Source organism: Colossoma macropomum, unplaced genomic scaffold (assembly GCF_904425465.1).
Source record: "Colossoma macropomum unplaced genomic scaffold, Colossoma_macropomum, whole genome shotgun sequence".
Lineage (NCBI taxonomy): Eukaryota > Metazoa > Chordata > Actinopteri > Characiformes > Serrasalmidae > Colossoma > Colossoma macropomum.
The window spans coordinates 42,318,421-42,324,493 of record NW_023494793.1 but is presented as its reverse complement, the minus strand read 5'-3'; positions in this window follow the sequence as shown (position 1 = coordinate 42,324,493).

The window sequence follows — 6,073 nt, the reverse complement described above, 5'->3', positions numbered from 1 at the left end:
GCCCTACCAAGTTGTGGCCACGCATTACAATCTCGTTCCCATGCCTTACTAAGTTGTGCCCACACGTTATTTTTATTTATACAGGATGTCACCAGCAGGTCTCCGTAAAGGCCAAGTTTTCTTTCCTGTGCGAACTGCAGGCTGTAACTCACAGACTCTGTGAATGTTCTGAAGATCATTATTGTTTGGTTCTCCTGTCTGGAACGGTGGAACTGGATCGTGAACTGGATTTAATCAGCTCAGCTGTTTCAGGATAGAATTTTTTAATTCCACGCCAGTCAAAACTCTTTCCGATGTTGTCTTTGGAAGACAGTCTGATGAAATCAAGAGAGAATTAGAAGATGTCACATCTACTGGAGTGAGTGACCATGGCATAACTATTTACAGTTGTGTGAAAAGGTTTGGGCACCCTGGTCAAATGACATACTTTGTTGAGTTTGGAAGTGTAAAGAAGTAAACACAAACTCTGCTGCAACTATTTTTAAAATATAATTTTTGAGCAAAAAATCAGGATGTCGACTTATCAGCGTGTCCAAAGCAAAGAGTTTGGACACCCTGATAAGTCAGTACTATAGGTAGATGTCACAGCTTGCAAATGCTGTTTCATCCACCTCACACGCTCAACAGTTGGTAAGGTGTTCCTTTCATCAAATGCTTTTTTACCCTTGCTGATTGTGGCCCTCTCTCTCTCTCTCTCTCTTTCTCCCTCCCAGAATATAAACTACCATGCACAGTCAATCTCAGATCATAATGTTTCTATGTCACAACACAGTCTACCTTTGTATTGGAGTCTTCTCATTTAACACCTCTCACTTTGAAATTCTTGCATTTTATTTCAGACCAAAATCCAAAAAGAGAAGAATAGAGTCTAACACACTTCAGTTTCTGTGCTGATAGATGCTGGATGTACCAAGAAATTCCTAAGAAGTATTTTTTGGAAAAAAAAATCTTTTACTGTAGTACTAACCTCTGGTGTTAAACATGTGTCTTCTTTAATGTAATATGTTTTTAGAGAGCATTATGTGCATCACACCCCATAACAAGAGTGCATTAGTCCCCCCCACAGTTAAAGCTCCATCCTCAATAATACAGAATAGTGGGTTATTATTATCTAGGTGGGCAGTATTATCTCAGCACTATAGTGGACTATTATTGTAGTTATGATAATGCACAGCACTGTATGTCTCCCTATTACATGAGAAATGACAGATTTGTGCTCATCTGCTCGTCTGATTGGATGGAATCGTTCCAGCGTGATGTGTTGTCATGGATACAGAAGTCAGAGGTCAGTCTATAACTGATTCTCAGAAACCCGGTAAGCTTAAGCTTCGTGCTCATTTGTGCCACAATTACCTAGAAGCCCATGTAGGTCAGGCTCCAGCATGACGCATTGATTTCACACCCATGTTGTACAGGACAGTTCATATGAATACATACGATGAAATTAGATTAAAAATACTTTATTTCAAGTAAAAAAAAATCCAATTTGCATCAGATGTACTTCATCAGCCGAGACAAGTTTGCTTCTTTGGTTTAAGCCCTGAAGCTAAGAGGCTAATGGAACTAACAAGTAATGGAAGCTCATGTACACAAATTAGTGCCTGAATCTTCACACATTTGTCACAATCCTCTTAAAGACTTCTCTAACAGACTTGATTATGTGGTTTCTGATGACACACTGTTATCCATAAATCAGGCTTCAGGATATCTGCTACTATTTTTAGCTATGCTAATGTGCATTAGCCCATGTTTATCATGTTTATTATGACAGATTTGTGCACATCTGCTCGTCTGATTGGATGAAATCGTTCCAATGTGTCATGCTGTCATGGACACAGAAGTCAGAGGTGAGTCTATAACTGGTGTGTAATATTTTTTTCCTCATCTAGCCTTTTGCACATGCATGAGGCCCTGTTTTAATAAATCACATTACTTTTCCACACTCTCAGACGTGACTTCGCATGTAAAATCCTCATTTCTGTGTTCCTCTTGTCATTTTTAGGCCATCTTCCTGCTTCATTCCATACGTTATAGTTATTAGAACTGATTTTAGCTGTAATAGCTGAATTTATGTGCAGATCTGATCCCCTCGTTGTAAGCACTGGGAAGAATTATATCAGCAAGTGAAAGCATCTTACTTGCAGGCAGTATGTTTAGTATTTTTCAGTATATGCATATACAGTATTGTGCAAAAGTCAGAGACAACCTTTCATTTACTTAACTTTCTATGAAAACAGCCAATTAATTCATTTTCCAGCAGATATTCGTGAGGAGATTAGATATAGAAGATTAGATATATTCCATATGCATAAAGAAGCAGAACGTCAAAGGAAAAAAGGTGAAAAATAATTTTCCAAAACTGGAGATCAAAAAATGACTAAAGGCTACAGAGAAAATGGGACTCCTAGCAACCACCTGGAACACCTGGTAGACCCCCAAAACAGTCCACATCAGATTAACAGCACTTAAAGCTTTCATCTTTAAGAGAAGGGAGAAAATCAATCTATCAGTGCTGTGGGTCTGAAAGCATATGTAGCTGGCATTGGGCATTGGCCAATAGAAGAAGATGCTATGCAGCAGCCACACATGAGCCTAAATCACCATATCCAATGCCAAGCATGGGCTAGAGAGGTATAAAGCCCCCCAGCATTGGGCTTTGGAGCAGTGGAACTGTGTTCTCTGAAGTGATGGAGCTCCATCCAGTACCTTTGGGATGAGTTGAAGTGATCCAGAACTGACCATCCAACATCAGTACCTGACCTTACTAATGTTCAATCAAATCCTCACAGCAATGTTCCAACATCTGTTTCTGCAGCAGTGCTTACTGTTCTGAACTATATTCATATAACTTGGACTTCAGTGAGCGACTGTTTGTTGCACTTTAATGTTTAATTCCTCTCTCCTCATCCTGGTATTTGCACTGTTTAATGTTTATCTAAGTATTCCCCTTCATATTGTTTATCTATTGCTTGTTGCCCTTCCTTACCGTTACTGTTTAATTATTGCCCGTAACTGATTGTGTGTCAATACTAATTCATTTCTCTTGTACACACGTGTGCAATTAATGTGAAAATAAATGGACTTTGACTTTGACCTTTAGCTGAGATTTCATCATACGGACAAACTCGGTGCCGCTTCATACCTTATAATGTACCTAATAGGCTGCCAGATCCTGTTCAGTTAGTTATGTGTTTGTAGATGATGGCACGTCTGAAATTTGACCTCTCTTTGAAGTCTGCATCATTCTGATCGGTCCAACTCCAAAACTGAGCAGAGTTAAGTCTTTCACTCTCAGAAATGGTGTCAAAATGTCAAATGTCAGACATCAGATTATGCTCTGCAGGCTCACCAGCCAGACGGATAAGACAGCTAAGAAGCAAACTCAACCTGAGCTGTTTATTTTCCCCTGAGTGGAGAGTCGAGGCCTCATATTTCTGACTGGCGTGAGGATGAATGGAGTGATCCAGAAGGACAGAGATGGTAAATTATTGAGCAGGCTCTTGCAGGTGTGGCCCTGAGTCAGTGCCTCTCAGACGCTGGAGAAGAACAGTGCTGCTGGGGTTATTCCTGCTACACACACCTCATCTGTCAGGCCACACTCTAGCTCCCCTGCAAACTCCTGGCCAGGTGTATGTTGCTTTTCTTGTTTCTGGCTCTGCTAAAGTCCACAGCAAATGTTCCACAGTGTTCCCCATCAAAGACGTTGGTGGAGAATGATGGGTGTTTGTGGAGCATGTTGGTGTTTAGGAAAGATGGCGTTTGGTGGAGAATGATGGTGTTTGTGGAGCATGTTGGTGTTTGGGAATGATGGTGTTTGGTGGAGAATGATGGTGTTTGTGGAGCATGTTGGTGTTTGGGAATGATGGTGTTTGGTGGAGAATGATGGTGTTTGTGGAGCATGTTGGTGTTTGGGAATGATGGTGTTTGGTGGAGAATGGTGATGTTTGGAAATGATGAATGTTGGTGTTTGGTGGAAAATGCTGGTGTTCAGTGGAGAATGTTTGATGGAGAATGATGGTGCTTGTTGGAAAATGCTGGTGTTCAGTGGAGAATGTTGGTGCTGGGGAATGATGGTGTTTTATGATGGTTTTAGATAGAGATTATTGGTGTTTGGGAATGATGAATGTTGGTGTTTGGTGGATCATGATGTTTGGTGAAGAATTATGATTCTTGTGAGAGAATGCTGGTGTTTTATGGGGAACGATGGTATTTGGTGGAGAACATTGGTGTTTGGTGGATAATGATGGTGTTTGCTGGAGAGTGTTGGTGTTTGGTGGAGAATGATGGTGTTTGTTGGAGAATGTCAGTGTTAGGGAATGATGGTGTTTGATGGCGAATATTGGTGCTGGGGAATGATGGTGTTTTATGGAGAATGATGGTTTTTGATAGAGATTATTGGTGTTTGGGAATGATGGTGTTTGATGGAGAATAATGGTGCTGGGGAATGATGGTGTTTTATAAAGAATGATGGTTTTTGATAGAGATTATTGGTATTTGGGAATGATCGTGTTTGATGGAGAATGATGGTGTTTGATGGAGAATGATGGTGTTTGGTGGAGAATGTTGGTGCTGGGGAATGATGGTGTTTTATGGAGAATGATGGTTTTTGATAGAGATTATTTTGTTTGGGAATGATGGTGTTTGATGGAGAATGATGGTGTTTGTTGGAGAATGTTGGTGTTTGGTGGAGAATGATGGTGTTTCATGAAGAATTTCGGTGTTGGGAATAATGGTTTTTGATAAAGAATGATGGTGTTTGGTGGAGAATGTTGGTGTTGGGGAATGATGGCATTTGTTGGAGAATGTTGGTGTTTGGTTGAGATTTATGGTGTTTTGTAAAGAATTTTAGTATTGGGAATGATGGTGTCTGGTGGAGAATGATGGTGTTTGGTGGAGAATGATGATGTTTGGTGGAGAATGATGATGTTGGATGGAAATAATAGTGTTTGATGAAGAATGATGTTTTTTTGTAGAGATTGTTGGTGTTTGGTGGATCATGATGTTTGGTGGAGAATGATGGTGCTTGTTGGAGAATGCTGGTGTTGGGGAATGATGGTGTTGGATGGAGAATGTAGTTGTTTAGGAATGTTGGTGTTTGATGAAGAATGAATTTTGAATTTTGATAGAGATTGTTGGTGTTTGGGAGTGATGATGTTTGATGGGTAATGATGGTGCTTGTTGGAAAATGTTGGTGTTTGGGATTAATGGTATTTCATAGAGAATGATGGTGTTTGGTGGAGAATGATGGTGTTTGATGGAGAATGATGGTGTTTGGTGGAGAATGATGGTATCTGTTGCACAATTGTGCTTGATCTAGGATTGAAAACCTGTCCGTTAAGGGCATCATGACACTTAGCTAAAAACAGGGGCGTCATAGGACTGTTTTGGGTTGACTTTAATCTAAATATTATTTAATCCCCCTAAATGAATGTACGATTATTAGATCGAATAGTATGTAGCATTTTTTCTTCATTATTCAACTGCGCCATTGTGTCTCCAAATTCACAATACTGGGGGAGGTGCTGTTGCTGCTCTAATCCACCGCTGCCTCAGCAATGCTACCAGAGGTTTACTAGCATAACAACAAGTTTAGCATTGGGATTAAATGTAGCGCAGTCATATCAGACCTTATAAGTTGTAAGCCAGTCATATCAGACCTGAGGGAGGGTCTCTGCTGCTACTCACTCTGCCAAAGTAACGTCAGTTACCACTCAAATTGTGACAGGATTTTAGCTGAAAGCATCCTAAAATAAAGATTAGGCCTTATTCAAATATACAGTCTAAAACAGTGAGTAGTTACAGGGTGAAGATCTGTCTACAATAAGGATTTGTACAAACTGTGGTCAGAGTAGCTGGCTATCAAGATTTTAACTGCTAACTTTAAATTCCTGTGAGGTAAAGAAAAGGGGATACGCCATAAAACATGAAGGTTAGCTGAAGAGCCAACTAGGAATTTTAAGACACTTCACTCATTATTTGCTTTCATATTTCTATTAAGTATTTATATTAACAATCACCTTAGCCTTAGTTACTCTATATCACTAATACTAATGCTGTGTTGATTGTAACAGTT